Here is an 18,890-nt window from a genome sequence, read left to right on the forward strand (position 1 = left end):
AAAAAAGAACCAGTCAAACCAATGCAGCAGCAGTCCAGAAAACAAAAACAACCAAAAAAAAAGTTTCTGGACCAAAAGAAGGGCACCACGGTTTATATCGACTCCTTTATTGTGCCAGTAGATAATAACACTAAAATATTAACGTGTCACACAATTCAATATGCGTTTTCATCTAGGAAACACCTAAGACTTCTTCAAACACAAGGCTTGAAGAAATAAGCGCTTCTTATATACATTTGTTAAAAGATCAATTAAACTTGATTGACATAATTAGTTTTTTTAAAAAAACAAACTCAAATAAATTTAAAATATATATACACACTGAATGTATAATGTCAAGATTGGTTCAGAATTTCATAAAGAATTGATGAACATATTTGACAAATACGGTTTAGAAATTTTAAAAGCTATTGTCAAAAATAACGAGCGTGATATGATTATTTTGCAACAACAGATAGATACACTTAACTTAAAAGTTACGAATGATTTGTTGTTTGATTTTGAGGCGGGGAAAAAGAAGTGTAGTGACGTTAAAATTAACATTGACAAGAAATGTGAAACTATTTTAAACAGACAATACAAAAATTAGGTAGAGACATCAAACAATACAGGGAGGGTAAGCAATACCCGTTACCTTGACTATATAATAATTTATCACAATCTCGGGAAGAAGGTGATGACTTCTTCAGTGAATTACACACAAATCAACAAGCACAAGGTGGGCGTCAATAGGATGTTTTTATTGCATCTTAAAATGAGAATATTGATGTTAATGAATACACTTCACCACGCAGGTCAGAAAGGCTGCAGAACAAACACAATAACAATAACCATTTTCACAGGGTTACTTACAATCAGAGGGGAGGGGGACACAGAGGCAATCAATGTTAATAGGTGATATCCAGTCCCTAGACTTCAGCACTGATAATCCTAATGTTTTTAGCTGGCAGGGTTTTCGTATTTATAATTACAGTTGTGTTGAGTTTACACAAGATTTTTTTAGTCTGTTCATTAAAGGGTTCAAGTTTATTCCTATGAAGAAAAGTAGTTTGGCACAAATTAGACTTGATTTAAAAATGCTTATTAGGAAACTTAACCTAGAAAATATGTTTGGTGGAAATACATCAACAATTAGCTCCATTACCCCTAGAAAAAACAGTAACTTCAATCCTACAATACACCCACAATTAAGGAATTTGAAGAACGTATTGGAGAACCAAATTAGAAATATTTTTAAACACAATAAAGTTAGGTACAACTTAAATAAAAATGAGAACAAATTGCTTACAGAATTATGTACAAACTCAGGAATTAGAGTAATGGAACCTGATAAAGGAGGGGGCATCGTGCTTATGGACAAAATTGTATACAAATCTAAAATGTTTTCTATTTTACATGATGAAACCAGGTAGAGTAAGGTTTCTATTAATGATATCAATATTTCCTACAAGAAAATAGATTTCGCTTTGAAAGACCTATTTGACTAGGGGGTTATAGATTTGTAGACCTACAAGTACCTAGAAAATACAACACCTAGGGTACCGTCCATATTTGGAATACCCAAAGTCCATAAGAACATTGATGATCCCCCTCTCAGACCCATAGTTGCCTCTGATGGCTCAAAAATAGCACCCCTAGCAAAATATCTAGATTGGAAATTAAAAGCCTTGTGGGGCAGTGAAATACACATAACTAAACACTCTTGGGATTTTTTGGCTAGGGTAAAACCTGAATATTTTTCTAACAGCTTAAATTTTGTTACAATTGATGTGGTGGACCTATTTTCAGTCATTTCTCACAATATAGGGCTAGATTGGCTTGAAGAGGCACTTAGGTATAAGACAGGAGTATCAGACAATGACATTTGTCTTTGTCTAGAATTGGCAGAACTTGTCCTCAAAAATAACTTTTTGTTTTTTGAAAGAGAATTCTTTCGACAAGAACAGGGATTGGCTATGGGGAACTAGTTCTGCCCCCACCTATGCTATTATTTTATCAGTGTGGAAATCCAAATTTGTACATGCCAGTAATTATTGCACTTCCTGGACGATATATACCTGATACCTAGATGATACTTGTACTTTTTGTGTTAATAGCCTTGAGGTATTGGAAGAATTCATACAATATCTTGCACAAACTGCATCTTTTTTTTCAGTTTACACAAACAGTAACCTCTGAAAGACTGAATTACTTGGATGTTTCCATACACAAACTGAATGAAGGTTTTAAATCTACTATACATAGAAAGCCCACCTTCTGTAATGCATACATTAGTTTTACTAGTGCACACCCTTTCTTTCAGAAGAAAGGAATTGTTAAGGGAAAGTTTGTTCATGCTAGTCGCATGACATCTCTGGATACAAATTTTATGCAGGAATGTTGTAATTTAGAACAAATATTTTTGGAAAGGGGCTACCCTAAGGAACTTATTTTTGCCACTAAAAGAGAGGTATTGCAAGGTCGCAAAGACAGATTTGCACCTATTTTAGGTACTGGAATTAAATTTTCCCAAACCAGCAATGGGGTGACACAGGCTACTTTTGGTAGGAATTTATAACTAAATTGAGTGGAAATGCTTATCAAACTAAGAATATTGTAGAGAAAGAATGGAATACATTTTTGGAATTAACAGACTTGGGCAATTTGAAAAATAAATCTGTAAAGGTTGTTTTTAGGAAAGGACAAAACATTAAAAATCTATTAGAACATGTGAATAACTCCAGTGTATACTTCCACAAAATGAGAGGTACATATAGGTGTGGGGCCTGTGCTCAGTGCACCTACGTTATACAGGGAGAAGAGGTTTTCATAGCAGCTAGACAGTACCTGTTAACCGCAAATAATTATTCGAACTGTAATTCCCAAGGCTTGGTGTACCTGGTTTTATGTGGAGCATGTGAGAGTTTTTTTATATTGGAAAAACAGGCAGTTTAAATAAAGAATTAATGAACATCTTAATGATGTTAGGAAAAAGAACAACAGTAATCCATTATATAGACACCTTAGATTGTGCTCAAGCCAGTTTTTCCTTTTATGTCGTTGAAACAGTTCCTAAAGATGTCAGAGGGGGTCCCTGGGAAACAAGATTAGAGTACAGGGAGACCTTTTGGCAGGTGATGCTTGAAGCCAACAAATCTCCTGGGTTGAATGACATTATTTCCCTAACACCTCTTTTGAAACTTAGATCTGCTAAAGTTTAAAGGTGAAGTGTATATATATATATATATATATATATATATATATATATATATATATATATATATACACACATATATATTTTTTATATATTTTTATTTTTTTATAAATTTAAGCATAGACATTTTTAAACAAAAGAATAATAATATTCATTGTACCTTGGAATAGACATTCAGTGTGTATATGTATTTTAACTTTATTTGAATGTTTTTTTTTTTTAAAAACTAATTATGTCAATCATGTTTAATTGATCTTTTAACAAATGTATTTAAGAAGCGCTCATTTCTTCAAGCCTTGTATCTGAAGAAGTCTTAGGTGTTTCCTAGATGAAAACACATATTGAATTGTGTGGCATTAATATTTTAGGGTTATTATCTACTGGCACAATTAAGGAGTCGATCCCAAGTATGGTGCCCTTCTTTTCATCCAGAAACTGTTTTTTTTTTTTTTTTTTTTTTTATTATAATATAAAAGAATTTACAATTGTACTTAAATAGGTTACAAATAGATGTAAAACCATATGAACTGCAGTTGGAGTCAATGTTGACCATATTGCAGGTGCCTGAGAAAAGCACTCAACTAACAAAAACTGAAACAATACTAATTTTATGAACTCTAATCTTACCCTGACACAGAAATGGGGTCCATTCCCATAAAGGTATGTAAAAAAAAAAAAAACTAAACATTTGGAGATCTTATGACAACAGCACTAACAAAAGCAGGAATTATGAAAAATGCACAATAAGTAAAATTATGCAAAGGTTACTAAGGTGAAGTACATAAGTTCCACCAGTCCCACTATCAGTGGGATACTAATGTTTAGGGGGTTCTCAATCCAGTCACCTGCAGCATAAAGCAGTGGGACATACAAAGTTCACCTTTCCCTGAATCACAGATGATAGTATAATCAGTAAACAATTCTGAATATAGAAACTACAAACAGAATTAGGAGTAAACATTTCTGAGAACAGAAACCATAGACAGTATAATGAGTAAACATTTCTGAGTACAGAAAAGTACAGTTGTGTACACTTACCATAAATTCAGACATCCTTCTTGCTGAAGTGATGGCTAAAAGGAAGGCTGTTTTCTAAGAAAGGAATTTCAACTCTGCACTTGCAGCTGCCTCAAAAGGAGGCAGAGTGAGTTTTTCCAATACAAAGTTAAGGTCCCAGGCTGGAGTTGTGGCTCTCCTGGGTGGTCTTACGTTTTTGGCCCCTCTGAGGAACTGCTTGAGCAGTGGGTGAGAGAAGAGGGGTGGTTCTGTGCTGTAATGAGTTGAAATAGCTGAGGCATGAATTTTGATGGAGGAAAAGGAAAGGACCTTGTGAAGCATCTCAGTTAAGTATTGAAGAATCTGAGGTAAATTGGGAGCTGCTGTGCCCATCCCCTGAGCTTGGTTCCAGGAACATAATCTTTTCCATTTTTCAGCATAAGATTTTCTAGTACTAGGCCTCCTTGCCTCCAGAATGACATCCAGTACTTGTTTACTGAGGGATAGTAACGGAGAGCTCAGGTAATTACCCAGGTTGCCAAGTTCAGGGTTTGAAGCTGAGGGTGCAAAATATGGCTCTCCTGCTGGGACAGCAGGGTAGGGGTCTGTGGCAGGTGCCATAGAGCCAGCAGTGATACACTTCACAAGAGGGGGTATCAGTGTTGGCATGGCCAGTCTGGTGCAATCAGTATCATCCTTGGTTTGTCCTGTTTGATCTTTAGTAGTACCTTGGAGAGGAGAGACAGAGGAGGAAAGGCATAAACTGCTAGATTTTTCCCAGTTAAGGACAGGGCATCCACTTTCCAAGCTTGTTTGTGGGGAGTCCTTGTGCGAATTTGCCCAACTGGTAGTTATGGGAGGAAGCAAAGAGGTCTATATCTGGGCTCCCCTATTTGTTTATCAGCATGTTGAATGTATTTGTTTCAAGTTTTCACTCATATGGGTCCATGAGATTTCTGCTTAGTTCATCTGCCAGTGTATTTAGCTTTCCTGGCAGGAATTGAGCCTGTAGGTGCACTTGGTAGCTCAATGCTATGTTCCACAGAGCCATGGCTAGTCTGCAAAGAGGGTATGAGTGGGTTCCCCCCTGCTCGTTTATGTACCACATAACAGTGGTGTTGTCCATCTTTACCATTAATTGTCCTGGAAGAATGTGGTCCTTGAAGGCTGTCACAGCATTCTGTACAGCTAACATTTCTTTTTGATTCATATACAGGTGCATTTGACATGGGTTCCATTTGCCCTGAATGCACTTCTCTGCCAAGTGAGCCCCCCCATGCATATTCTGATGCGTCTGTTGTTAGGGTTTGGGTGGCAGGGGGTAAGTGAATGGCAGTCCCTTGTTTTGGTGGCAGGCCTCTGCCCACCAAAGGAACTCTAACTGTAGGCAAAGTATGATAGGAATCATTGCTTCTAGATCCTGAGAATGTTGACACCATAGGCTTTTTAGATACCACTGTAGTTTCCTCATATGCAGTCTTCATATGGAATTAGTAGAATGCAGGAGGCCATGAACCCCAAGGCTTGCAGTATTTGTCTTCAAGATATCAGGGTCTTTGTGGCCATTAGTTTGAAGTAAGCTGTCAAATGAACATGTTTCTCTGGTGTGAGGAAAGCCATCTGGGAAGTTGTGTTCAAACTTGCTCCCAGAAATACAACTTGTTGGCAGGGTACAAGATGTGATTTCTTTTCGTTTATGTTGTACCCCAGTGAAGTTAGCACCTTTTGTACAAACGCCAGATGATTCAAAAGTATGTCCTGGCTTTCTGCCTGAATTAGACAGTCGTCCAGGTATGGATATATTTGAATATTTCTTTGCCTGCAAAATGCAATGACTGGAGCTAGGCACTTTGTGAGTACCCTGGGTGCAGTAGATAAGCCAAATGGCAGTGCAGAGAACTGATAGTGCATGTAGCCTGCTTTGAAGTGTAGGTATCTTCTGCAAGATTCCCTGACTGGGATGTGCAGGTAGGCTTCCTTTAAATCCAGTGTTGCCAACCAGCCATCCTTGCCTAGCATAGGAAGCAACTGGTGAAGAGTTAACATCCTGAATTTTGGGATCACCAAAAAAGTGTTTAGGATGGAGAGATCCAGGATAGGACACCAGGAGTTGTCTTTTCTGGGCACTAGGAAAAGTCTTGAGTAGAAACCTTGTTCCCTTTCCTCTTCTGGGACAGTTTGAATAGCCCTTATACTTGAGAGAGAGAGAAATTGCTTTTGAGCCTCTGCCCACTGATTTGGGGGGTAGATCTGGCCAACCGTTTGGGGATGGTAAAGTGTGGAAGTGGAATCCGTATCTTTGGGAAACTATATTTAAAACCTATTTGTCCTGGGTAATGAGTTCCCAGTTTTTTGCCTGCAGAGCAATCTTTCCCCCTAAAAGAGCAGTCAGTTGAGAAGGGCTTGGAAGTTTTAAAATTAAGTCATTGAGACAGTTTACCATATGGGGGAGTCTTACTACTCCCTGCTTTGGAAGTGGGAGCCCCCCACTGCTTAGTCCTGTGTGTACCTTGGGACTGAAGCCTGCGTGTTCTGCTGGTACTGGGTTTGGACTGAGAAGGCCTGGAAGAGGCAGGAAAAGACCAATTATTAGAGGGCCAATGCCTACTAAATCTTGTAGGCTGTACGTGTAGGAACTCTTTAACAGTTTGCATAGATTTAGCTGTTTCCCCCATCTTTTTGAGTACTTATGCTTTGTTGCCAAACAGGAGGTCCTGGTGTAAGGGAGCATCCAGCAATTTAGCTTTAACATGATCTGGCAAAGATTGCTCCTTAAGCCAAGCATGCCTTCTAAGAACAGACCCAGTGACAGCAGCCCTGCAAAATGCCTCTAGTGAATCAAAACCACATCGCAAAGTATGTTTTCCAACTTGTTCAGCAGAATGCATTAAATCCTGTAAATCTTTATTTTCAGCACAGTCAGGAATCATGATTTTCTGTTTAAGCAATCCAATAATATGCTGCTGATACTTTAACATATGAAACTGGCAGTTTAAGGCCCTAATGGCCAAGGTTGCAGAAGTGTATACCTTCTTACCCCATCTATCCAGCACCCTGGAATCTCTATCAGAGGGGGTAGGATTTCTGGCAGTAGTAGCCTTAATGCCCTTGGGTCACTGTGAAATGGTCTCAGGATCCACAGTAGGATTTTTAAAGAGGAACTTGTGAGAGTCAGGAACCCTGTAATATCTATCTGGTTTTCTGGGAGCAGGAGGTAAGGAGTCTGGGGCTAAGCTAAATTCCAAAAAGGCATCATCAACAATGTCCAGTACAGGAGGGATAGCTAAAGGCCTGTGTTGAGGCAAGAATAAGAAATCCCTAAGCCTCTTTTTAGAATCAGAGTAATCCTGGCTTCCCAGTGAAAATGCTCCCTAAGAGTATGCAATGTTTCACCAAAAGAGGGATCCTCTGGAGGGGAAGCAGAGGGTCCTCTGCATCAGAATCTTTATAGGTAAAGAGTAAATCCTGGTCATCAGAGGAAACAGAAATTTCAGAATCCTGATCAGAAGAATCCTAAGCAAATTCAGTCCTAGATCTCTTAGAGGGGGAAGGTTGGCTTCCCCTGATTAAAGTAATAAGGTCTTCAGCCATTCTTATCATTTGTTTTTTTAGGCATAGAGGCCTGACCATGCAGTCTGGGCATCAGTTTTCTAGGCATGGTTCAAGTTTTAGGCCTTGAAGAAGAAGACGACATCGGTTTAATATGCAAGTCAGTATGCCTGAATATACCCTCAGAAGCCAGTGCCTGCACAGCGGCTCCGGACCCATCCAAGGTAGAGACATCCGCAGGTTCCACAGATGAAGCATCTCATGGCATACCGGACTCTGAATGGGTCTCAGTAGAGCCCTGCGAATCTGAAGTAGTGGGTATCAGGGGCTGCGGTACCAGCGAACTGGTGACTAGCTTAGGAGAAGCATCGTCGGCAGCTTTGGACCTAGGTGGCCTGTCTCTGTCTTTATCTTTGCGTTTTTTCAGAATGTCGGTAGTTGGGTGGTTTACCAAAGCCATATCTGGGTAATTGAACCGAGTACCAAAATATTTTGAAGCGAAAATATACTGACTAACAGTTCGTTGTTTAAATAAGGCACAAAACCGACAGCGAGGTACATCGTGGTCAGGGCCTAGGCAAGGAATACAGTACAAATGGAAATCTTTATGAGGTATTTGCTTTCCACAAGAAATACAATTATTGACTTTTACTGACATCAGTTTAGAGCAATAAAAAGTTTCCCGAATGGGGTACTTAGCTTTAGTTGAAGACTTCGGTTCTGAAACTCGAAAACGAAAATTTCAGGAGTCGGCCGAACGGCACTTGCAAACTGCTTCTGCTTTGGGCACCGCACATCAAGAAAGACTGATGTAATGGTGTCGGCTGCATGCTTTATACCCCTGATGACCTGACGTCATGGAACATGAGACAGCAACCGACGCAGGACCCAAGACTTTGATAATCAGGCCAAGTGAGAGCTACTGCAAGCAGATAACCGAAATGTGATGACTGCAACAGTGAAACACGAAGAAAATCTATGGACAGTATACGGAGTAAACAATTCTATGTACAGAAACTACAGACAGAGTAATGAGTCAATTCTCAGTACAGAAGCTACAAACAATGTAATTAGTAAAAAAAATTCTGTGTACAGAAACCATAGACAGCATAATGAGGAATTCCAAGTAGAGAAACTATGGACAGTATAAAGAGTAAACAACTCTGAATACAGAAACTACGGGCAGTATAGTGAGTAAACAGTTCTGTGTACAGAAGCTGCAGATAGTATAGTGAGTAAACAATTCTGAGTACAGAAACACATGAGTAAACAACTCTGTGTGTAGAAACTCCAGACACAATGATGACTAAACAAATCTGAGTACAGAAACTACAGACAGTATAATGAGTAAACAATTCTGAGTACAGAAACTGCGGCCAGTGTAATGAGTAAACAATTCTGCCTACAGAAGCTACCGAAAATATAATTAATAAACAATTATGAGAATTGAAGCTGCAGACAGTGTAATGAATAAACAATTCTAAGTAGGGAAACCATAGACCGTATAATGACTAAACAATTCTGAGCACAGAAACCATAGACAGTTTGAGTACAGAAACTGTAGACGGTATAATGAGTAAACAATTCTATGTACAGAAACTACAGACAGAGTAACGAGTAAACAATTCTGAAAACAAAAACTGCAGACAGTATAGTGAGTAAATAATTCTAAATACAGAAACTATGGAAGCTATAGACAATATTATGAGTAAACAATTTTGAGTACAAAAACTGCGGACAGAAGCTAGACTGTATAGTGAGTAAGTGTAATGAGTAAACAATTCTGAGAACAGAAACTAGAGACTGTATAGTGAGTAAACAATTCTGATCACTGAGACCATAGAAGTAAAATCAGTAAAGAATTCTGTGTACAGAAACTACAGACAGTATAATGAGCAAACAATTTTGTGTGCAGAAAGTATAGACAGTATATTGAGTACACAGTTCTGAGTTCATAAACTGTGGACAGTATAAAGAGTAAAGAATTGGGGTCTACATTAAATCAGCAAACGTTTAAAAAAATGAACACTGATTTATCGACCCCATGTAAGCAAAAACTTACAATTCTGAACACTTAGAACAGTGATTTTTTTCCCCAGGGGAAAAAAAAATTGCTGCTCCAAAAAAACAAAAAACCCCCCAAAAAAAAAACAAACTTTAAAACATTACATAAAGTGGGAGGCTTTGCCCACCACACACCCCCCCGACATGGGGGGCTGTGCCCCCCTACACCCCCTACTTACTAATTTACCAACTCCGAGATCACACTACAATGATGAAAATGCCAAAATAATGAAGACGGCTAAGCAATTTCTTTCCCAGGGGAAGAATTCACTTATATGCCGTTTTGGTATTTTGCCATTTCGTGCTTTCAAGTTTGATCAAGACGCATTCGAAAGAATGTATCTTCGATCATACAATAGGAAACCAAGACTTGTACATACGGAAACTACAGACAGTATAATGAGCAAACAATTCTGAGTAGAGAAGCTACAGACAGTGTAATGAGCAAACAATCATTAGTACAGAAACCATATTCAGGATAATGAGTAAACAATTCCGTGTACAAAAGTCATGGACAGTATATTGAGTCAGGAATTCTGTGTACAGAAACCATATTCAGGATAATGAGTAAACAATTCCGTGTACAAAAGTCATGGACAGTATAATGAGTCAGGAATTCTGTGTACAGAAACCATATTCAGGATAATGAGTAAACAATTCCGTGTACAAAAGTCATGGACAGTATATTGAGTCAGGAATTCTGTGTACAGAAACCATATTCAGGATAATGAGTAAACAATTCCGTGTACAAAAGTCATGGACAGTATAATGAGTCAGGAATTCTGTGTACAGAAACCATATTCAGGATAATGAGTAAACAATTCCGTGTACAAACGTCATGGACAGTATAATGAGTCAGGAATTCTGTGTACAGAAACTATGGACAGTATAATGAGTAAACAATTCTGAATACAAAATCTGCAGATAGTACAATGAGAAACAATTTTGTGTGTAGAAAGCATAGACAGTATAATGGATAAAATATTCTGAGAACATAAACTGCGGACCTTATAATGAGTAAAGAATTCTTTGTACAGAAACTACAGTCAGTGTAACGAGTAAACAATTCTGAGTACAGAAACTACAGACAGTATAACAAGTAATCAATTCTGAGTACAGAAACCATGGATAGCGTAATGAGTAAACAATTCTGAGTACAGAAACTACAAACAGCGTAACGAGTAAACAATTCTGAGTACAGAAACTACAGACAGTATAATAAGTAATCAGTTCTGAGTACAGAAGCTAAAGACAGTGTAATGAGCAAAAATGTGGAGTGCAGAAACAATACACAGTATAATGAGTAAATATTTCTGAGTACAGAAACTATGGACAGCATTATGAGTAAAGAATTCCGAATATGGAAGCTATAGACACTATAATGAGTAAACAATTTTGAGTACAAAAACTGCGGACAGAAACTAGACTGTATAGTGAGTAAACAATTCTGATGACTGAAACATAGACAGTTGTTGTTGTTTGTCTTCTGGCTTTTCCCGGTAAGGGGTCGCCACAGCGGAACTCCGGTCCGCTAATGATTGGCAGTAGATTTTTATGAAACACCGAGGTGCCAGCTCGATGCCCAACCTTTAACGAAGGCACGCCCATTTACACATGCATGTCTTTCAAACGCTACCCAACGGTGGGGAGGACATGCAGACAACACACAGAAGGCACTCCCAAGCCCAGCCGAGAATCGAACGGGCGAACCTCTTGCGGTGAGTAAAATGAGTAAACAATTCTGAGAACAGAAACTACAGACAGTATAATGAGTACACAAAAAAAATTGCACTTAATTCATCTGCTTTTACTGTATTTGTGTTTCTTCCTACTTTACTGCATTTATTCTGCTGCATTTATTACTGCTTGTTAGTAGCCTGATTAAATTGTAACTGTTATTCTAAGCCTTTGTTTGAAGCACTTGGGCTTCAGACCAGTTGTTTTACATTAAGAAGGTTTGTGGTCTGCACTGTTGTGACAGGACAGGTAGCTTACATCCTTCTAAGTTGGGAGTTGCTGATTGAAGGCATAGTGTCTGTTATTCTAAAAGTGTATTAGTTCTGGTTTAAGCACTTGGGCTTTGGGCCAGTTATATTACATTACGAAGGTGTGGTCTGCACTCTTGTGGGAAGAGAGGGTAGATTCTGCCCTTCTGAGCTGGGAGTTTCTGGTTAAAGGTTTATTGTGCCGGCTTATTTGAACTGTTTCTTTCTGAAATTGGTATGTCTTGTTTGCTGTAGCATAGACTAAATTCAGACCTGCTGAATCTAGCTTTGTTTGTATAACTTGAGTACTAATCCAGACCATCTTCTTTTGGACAAGGTTCCCCTACACCCTAGTGGCAGGAGTGCACAGTTAGATCTTGTCTGATCAAACAATGCTGGAACGGGGCTCAGTTTTTAGCTTTTTATTGGTTAATTTGTTTAAATCAGTTACCTCATTTTCTACTGTTATATTAAAAAAATACACTTTATGCATCACCGCTTAGCTAGGGTTAAACTATTCCCGGCGCCATAAAGTCTGCTCTTCAAATTTTCCCTTTGAACTAACCAGTTTTTTTTTTGTTTTAGCACTCAAATCTGTTTTTTTGAACTCAGCACTTGTTCAGAACTCATTGTAAGCACTAAATAAGCTACAAATTACTACATCACTCAACTTTCCTCACTTGTCTAGAGAAAACCAGTTTTTAGTATTTAATAAATAAGCAGCTTTCCAGGCATGTCTAAGGGTCAGCTCCTGGTGTTTTCTCCTGTCTACCTTATGAATCTGGGCATATTGGGGCAATGCAGCAATTGCCTCTTGTACACAGACAACCCTCTCCTCCTACCACCCAACACTACAACCTGTGAGAGATACACATATAGCCAAACTGGAAGCAAAGCTCTCTTCACCCAACAATGGACTAGACAGTCAAGAGGAGAAGGTAAACACTTGCACCACACCACATTCATCACATAGTCCCTCAAAACTTACATCACCAAAACACACACACAGCAACACAAAACACACCTACATTCACAGAGGCTCTCAATACAAATCTGCTCAAGCAACAGAGACTTCCAAAGCAGAAATGCATGCAACCTACACCCCCAACTCAATCCAAATGACAGCCCACAAACTTAGTGTGCCACTCAACCACAGCCCATAAGGCATAACAACATACCCAACACTCTAGTCATAGGTGACTCTATAGTCAGACACACTGACATTCCACTCACCAAGCTAAACAAGGAGAAGGTTACTGTCAGCTGCCTGTCGGGTGCCAGGATCCACCACATAACACACACACTCATGTCACTTCACAACAGGTACAAGTATGACTCTTGTCATTGTCCATGTTGGTGTGAATGACCTCAGACGTACCTCCCTGGACTACATGAAAAGAGACATGGAGGAGCTCTCTGATCTTATAGCCCAGGCAGGTATGTCCCTAGCCCTGAGCAGCATTCTGCCATCACCCAGAAAGATACCACAGTACAAGGACAAAATGATTGACTTCAACAATTGGATAAGCTTCTGGTGTCATTCTAAGGGGATCCAGTATATGTCTGCCTGGGATGACATGATCAACAGAGCACGATGCTTTGCCAGAGATGGCCTGCACCTGCCCCCCCTTGGGATTCCAGATACTGGCTAAGGCTCTTGCCACCCCATAGTGCCTTTTTTAGGCAAGGTTCAAATGACAAATTCACCACCGTAACAGTTACAAGCAAGCAAAATCTGAGGGTAATGCTACTCAATGCTAGAAGTCCAAACCTCAAAATGCATTCACTCGAGGCACTCCTTAAAATGGAGAACATCGACATCTGTGCAGTGACAGAGACCTGGTTCAAGGCTTCAAAGAGCACCCCTGTGTTACCAGGCTATAATTCATACCACACCTTCCGTCCACCTAACCTGGACCGAAACACTAAAGGTGGAGGGCGTGTCCATATTCATTAAGGATATCTACACCTCCAGGTTAGTTGCTCAGCAAAATGCATATGAGATTATCCAAGTGCAACTAACTCTGTGCAAAACTACAATCCCCCACCATGCCCCAGGATTCCCACTCCTCATTTCTTGATACACTGGAAAATATTAGGGTACAACCCAACACCCTAATAATGGGTGATTTCAACTACCCCACCATTAACTGGGAAAACTACTCATGTACCAACTCTTTTGCTCAAAGTTTTCTGAAATTCATAAATTCCAATGCCTTGGATCAAATTATCCACACCCCCACCATGGGGCAGCAATATCCTAGACCTGGTGATTACCAACATGGGTGACTGGTGTTCCACACCAGAGGTCAATTCCTAGTTGGTCAGATCCGACCAAAAGCTAATCAGTCTAGACATCCACATCCCGTCCCCACCCCCCATTAGGGAAACCACCGCAAAAAAATTTCTCCAAAGTCAACTTCATGCTTCTTAAGACAGATGTGGCAAACTACACGGCACCCATGCCAGCAGACAATAGAGGTACAACTGCTGAATCCTACACAAATGCACTTTATAAGCATTTACACGAGTGCATGGATCGTGCTATCACTAACAGAACTAAGATGCTATCCTCCAAAAAATGGAAACCAGTCTGGTAGTCCCCATGCCATAAACAAACTCTACAACAGAAGAAAGAAACTGTTGCAAAAAAAAAGAGTAAAATCTCATGATTGGAACAACTCCCTGGTCAGCCTCAGTAAGAAGCTGATATCCCTCATAAAATCCTCCAAAGATAGTTATGAAAACAAAATCGCCACTGATTCTAAAGACAACTACAAAGCATTCTATAGCTATGTCGATAATCTCAATGGCAACAATCAGATCTGCTCTGAGCTACAGCACAATGGCACTAAATATACAGAAACAACTGATATTGCCAACATCCTGGCAGATAGGTTCAGTGCTAAATTTACACCCCCACCCCCTAAAGGACCCATCTCTATACCGGAAAAATGCAAAGTTCCTGTAATCACGGCTGCACAGGTAAAAAACACACTCTCCAAAGCCAAGAACACAGCATCCATGGGACGTGACAACATCCCAGGCTGCATTCTACATCAGTCCTGGGACCGCTCTTGTTTGGCATCTACTTCTCTGAAGTACAGGCCAACACTAAGGGACTCTGGCTAACAAAGTTTGCAGATGACTGCAAACTGGGAGCCATTACTGAATCCCCAAATGATGCAGATATTCTACAAAAGGGCCTTACAGAAACAAATGCTTAGTGCCAGAGCCATGGGCTCAAGCTTAATGCCAAGAAATGTATAGTTATCCCCTTTGGGAAAAAAAAAATCATGTACCCATGAATTACCACATAGGTGGCAGTACACTAAACACCAAAAGTGTGATGAGAGACTTAGGGACACAGGTGAACAGTGATCTCACCTTCGATAACCACATCACCACAACAGTCAGGAAATCCTTCTATGTGGCACACCTCATCACTAAGGGCTTTTCATCCTGAAAAAAGGAGGTCATCGTCCTACTGTACCCATCCTTCATTAGACCCATTATAGAGTACAATGTCCTGTTTGATATGTACCTCACAAGACATCTGCAACAGCTGGAAAGGCTGCAGAAATACCTCACTAAAAGAATCACAGGCCTAAAGGAGAGCCCTATGCTGACTGTCTGAAAAAATCTAGCTATACTCTGTGGCATATCGTCTAGTCAGAGGCGATCTCTGCTTAACATACAAGGCCATGTCAAACCCTGAGCTGTTGGACATGCTCCACTTAAAAGAAATCCCAATCCCTCAGAGCCACATGCTCCAGGGATCTAAACCTTGTCATCACAATGAACAAAACATGCTGGAGGGATAGGTTCCTGATCCAGAGACTCCCCATACCCTGGAATAGACTGCTCATACATGTCAAGCAGAGCGCCTCCTTGGCCCTCTTCAAAGGGAACCTTAATGATTGGATGGGAGATAGGAAATTTGCCCCAGGGATCACGTTAGTCACCCTGCTAGACAGGGGTCCAGGGAAGTAAATATTGTGAGAAGAAATATCCGGGGAATTGTTTGGCTAGGCTTGTATATGCTCTAGGGCCAATAGCCTAGTACCAAGTTATGAACATATGAACCTATGCAGTGTCTTAACATATATGGTAGCCTAGCAGATAACTGACAAGAATAACAGGGAGGATTTCTTCTTGGGTAATTGCAACAGAGCTGACAGGAAGAAAGAAGATTCAAAGTAGGCAGTGAATAAGAAAGGACACGGCTTATGGAAAAACCACAGAGAGAAGAGATAGTGAAACTCCTCCTCCTTCATTAAACAATAGCTGTAAAAGGCAACCCAAGTAAGAAGCTTAGCTATGAGAAATTGCACAAAACAGTGTGCTTTGTTGGAGAATGCAAATGCAAACAAGTTGCAGAGAGCCTTAGAAACTTTAAACAAAGCTGGAAAGTAAGGGGAGTAGTCTGGCTATTAGCTCAATGGATTAAAGCTATGTCAAAGTCAATTAGATCTATGTAGCTGGACAAAATTATGTTGCTTTGGTCCTAGTGCAAGACATAACACTGAACACATAGTTTGAGTGACACTAAGACTAATGCACATACAGTAATACGGTATTGCAAAGACTATGACTTCACATAGTGATTGCTTAGATTTTGCACTTCATCAGTTGTACTATGATGTAGTAACTACAGAGGGATAAAACTGATCAGTCACAGCATGAAATTATGGGAAAGCGTACTGGAAGCTAGGTTAAGAAGGGAGGTGATGATTAGTGATCAGCAGTATGGTTTCATGTCAGGAAAGAGCACTACAGATGCGGTTTGCTCTGAGAGTGTTGATGGAGAAGTACATAGAAGGTCAGAAGGAGTTGCATCGTGTCTTTGTGGACTTAGAGAAAGCATATGACAGGGTGCCTAGAGAGGAGTTGTGGGATTGCATGAGGAAGTCAGGAGTGGCAGAGAAGTATGTAAGAGTAGTACAGGATATGTACGAGGGTAGTGTGACAGCAGTGAGGTCTGCGGTGGGAGTGACAGATACATTTAAGGTGGAGGTGGGATTGCATCAAGGTTCAGCTCTGAGCCTTTTCTTATTTGCAGTGGTGATGGACAGGTTGACAGACGAGATCAGACAGGAGTCCCTGTGGACTATGATATTTACAGATGACATTGTGATATGTAGTGAGAGTAGGAAAGAGGTTGAAGAGACCCTGGAGAGGTGGAGATATGCTCTAGAGAGGAAAGGAATGAAGGTCAGCTGGACTAAGACAGAATATGTGTGTGTGAATGACAGGGAGGATAGATGAATGGCGAGGATGCAGGGAGTAGAGCTGGCGAAGGTGGATGAGTTTAAATACTTGGGATTAACAGTTCAGAGTAGTGGCGAATGTGGAAGAGAGGTGAAGAAGATAGTACAGGTAAGGTGGAGTGGGTGGAGAAGAGTGTCAGGATGATTTGTGACAGACGAGTACCAGTAAGAGTGAAAGGGAAGGTCTACAAGAGGGTAGTGAGACCAGCTATGTTATATGAGTTGGAGACAGTGGCATTGACAAAAAGGCAGGAGTCAGAGCTGGATGTGACAGAGTTAAAGATGCTAAGATTTGCACTGGGTGTGATGAGGCTAGACAGGATTAGGAATAAGTATATTAGAGAGTCAGCACAGGTTGGACGGTTTGGAGACAAATCCAGAAAGGTGACATTGCATTGTTTTGAACATGTGCTGAGGAGTGATGCTGGGTATATTGGGAAAAGGATGCTAAGGATGAAGCTGCCAGGTAAGAGGAAAAGAGGAAGGCCTAAGATAAGGTTTATGGATGTGGTGAGAGAGGACATGCAGGTGGTTGGTGTAACAGAGCAAGATGCAGAGGACAGGAAGAAATGGAAACAGATGATCCATTGTGGTGACCCCTAATGGGAACAGCCGAAAGAAAAAGAAGAGCAGTTGTACTATGATATATTCTGATGTTCATATCGCACATATATGGAGTGGTGACTCACTCCTAACTCTTGCACATTCAAGAAGTAATAGTATAAGAAATCTATAGCTGATACTTCACAGCAAGTGACATGACACATTATATTATGGCTATGACATCTTAATAAGCTGTTTTTGTTCACTTTTCCACCCTTAACCTACTTTAGGATTTTCCTTGGTGTCCTGGACCACATGTCTAGTAATTACCTATAAATCTATAAACCTGTAAACAGAAGTATAGAAAAGACACAAATAAATGATTTTCCAGTTTGTATGTTATATCAAGGGCTAGCATAAATGTACAGTCGTCAAGTAGACAATACTGACCACAGAGCTCAAAGAATTATCTAGGTGGCTCAAGGAACAGGATAGCCAGAAAACACATAAACACAAGAGGGAAAGGGATAAAATGAGAATAAAGAGGACCAGCAAGACAACTACAATAATAATGGGAGAGGAACAGCCCACAAGGAAGAGGGATGACATTCCAGTGAGTGCACAGAAAGAGGGATCAGGATATGGGAGTGGAAGTCAAGGACAAAGGGGTGCAAAGGTAAAAGAAGAGGAGGCTACTCAGGTGCAAATAGTCAACACAGTGGATATGCAGGCTTTAGGCACAGAGTGTTCCCAGGGAAAGGTGGAGAAGGGAACCTGCCTGGGAAGGTGGTTTTTAGGATCACAAAGATCATAATATGAAAAGTAGGGAGACTGTAGGGAAGTTATCAAACCGGATAAAAAAGAATAATGAATAGGAGCCTCATTGAAGAAGGCATACATACTAAAAGCCTTCTAACCATTCTAAACAGGCACCTAAGAGGGTTAATAAATACTTCAGATGTTACATTTGAAGAAAAAATAGCTTCTCAGGCAAAGGCCAACCACAAACCTTTCACATGTATGTTCATAACCACAGGGGAAATACACAACAATGTGCAGAACTTATTGTAAATGGCATCACCCACACTGAACCTGAGGCCATTGCTAACCTTTTGGCTGATGGGTTCAGCTAAAATCCCCCTCTGACTCCCCCCACCCCCAAATAGTCCAAAGAAAATACCTCATATCTCAATCCCACCAACCATTACTAAGCAGCAAGTCATCAATGGACTTTCCAAGGCCAAAAACAGTGCATCGTTAGGCCCCAACAACATACTGGTATGTTTAATA

This window comes from Protopterus annectens, chromosome 3.part1 (assembly GCF_019279795.1).
Source record: "Protopterus annectens isolate FY-2018-M chromosome 3.part1, PAN1.0, whole genome shotgun sequence".
In the NCBI taxonomy this organism is placed as follows: Eukaryota; Metazoa; Chordata; order Ceratodontiformes; family Protopteridae; genus Protopterus; species Protopterus annectens.